Genomic DNA, 2,028 nt, shown 5'->3' with positions numbered 1-2,028 from the left:
CTCACACTTCCACACTTTATTGTTTTCCCTCTTTCTTGACTATTATTATTTCACAGAAAATCAACTGACCTACTTCTCCTTCCTCTTCTGTCATGCAGAAAGTCACACACACACAGCACTCGGCCCCCACCTTGTCTTTCTCTCACAGACACACCTACACACACACACACTCTAATCGTCCTTTCACAACAAAACTTCACAAACGTCCACTGCAACAGTTTTAAGCACGCAAAGCCAGCGAAAATTCACTCTCACATTCACTTCCCTAACAACTACAAAGTTTTCACATAGAAAAATAATCCAGACAATCTACCATGCACCGTTTTCCCTCCTTATACGAGAGACTCAACCAACTTTTAAAAGCTTTATTTACACAACATCAAATAAAGCACAGATCTCTGCCTTTTCCAGGTAGAGAAGGAAATACGACCCAACTCAAAATCTCCCAGCAATCACACAAAGTTCTCAAATTTTGTCAAGATATTTATCCCCGCACTCCTACCTTACTGGAGTTTTACACAAGGGATCATTACTCATGGAATTCTATTAAACCATAGTCACATTAGGAAATCACAAACACAAGACTACAAGGTTTAGTTTATTTAATATACTGAAATCTTTTAACCATACTTCTGAGACCCCTTTTCACCTAACGAAAAGAAGCTCAGAAGGACAGAAAGGGAGAAATAGGGAGATGAAACCAAGGGCCGCAGCTGTACACACACACACTCCGCTCGTACTCGCGCGCGTGTGCCCGCTACCGCGCAGCACCACACAACCCCTCCTTTCTCCTAAGGAGAGATACACACACACACTCTGGATCCACACAGAAGAAATTCAACAACACAAGACAGTTTATACAATTTACACTTTTAAATGCACACACACACGGGTAATTTATATACAATATACACACGGGCCCGCATAGACGTCATATGCTAGAAGAGGTTACACCTAACTTTTTGACTAATTTAAAAGCACCTATAGCCCAGGCCTCGCCTTGCTGGTCAATACACACCTCGGGAACGCCCTCCCGATAGCGCTCAAATTCCTAAGAAAACACCATATGCCAGAACAACTTTATCTCACTTCTCTATTTCTCTGCTGGTGTTGCTAAATTTTTGACTAATTTAAAAGCATCTTTCAGCCCAGAGCCTCGCTCTTGCTGATCAATTACCCGTCTCAAGTACGCCGCCTTGAAAACGGCCTCATTACTAAGTTCTAGTACTTTAAAACTGCTTCCCCGCCCGGACACCCGGATCTCCACCAGCGGCGTGAAATATCCCAGATCACGCTTTTGGCTTTACTTAAAGTTCACAAGCTCCTGACGTTTAAATAGGAGGCAGCCGGTCCGCGACTCTACCTGCCAATTAATGCAGTATAAGACACTCACTCTTAGAATGCCTGGCCATTAAGGGCGTCCCAACATTCCCCCGGTAGGCCAACCGAGCTTAAACATAACAACGCGTCCGTTGCATGTGGCGTCTGCCAAAACGCTGAACAACTGCATTCCTAGGGGCCGCGCCCCAGTCCTAATCAATTTTACTTATTTTAAAAGCCTCACTGTGGGTACCCTGCCCTCCAGTTTAATTACCTGAGACCCAAAACCGCGTTTTTGCTACCCAATCAAAACCAAATTATCCCTACACTACCGATTGACTGGCTGGCATGCCCAGTCAACCCACATTTAAACCTCTTAAACCGTATCTATTTGTTTCCCCACACCTTAAACCGTATTAACTTAAACACATAACTTCTTAACTCAAAATTCACCCCCAAAATAAACAGCAATGAATTTAGTCAGACTACTATGCCCTATTTTAAAACTAATTACACAAGATCACTATGGACCAACGCCAGAAGCCCAGACTGAGTGAATATTATTTAATTAAATTTAGTTTTAACTTCCAATATAGCGCCTTTGGATAAAAATCAACAGGTGGCACTCACCTTTTCTTATGTCGCCTGGCGTCACTCAGATAGGCTGCTGGCCCCCGCCCCTGTTTGTCACCCACACGATAGCTGCAA

This window comes from Astatotilapia calliptera, unplaced genomic scaffold, assembly GCF_900246225.1.
Source record: "Astatotilapia calliptera unplaced genomic scaffold, fAstCal1.2 U_scaffold_19, whole genome shotgun sequence".
NCBI classification, from domain to species: Eukaryota; Metazoa; Chordata; class Actinopteri; order Cichliformes; family Cichlidae; genus Astatotilapia; species Astatotilapia calliptera.
This window is presented reverse-complemented; position numbering follows the sequence as displayed.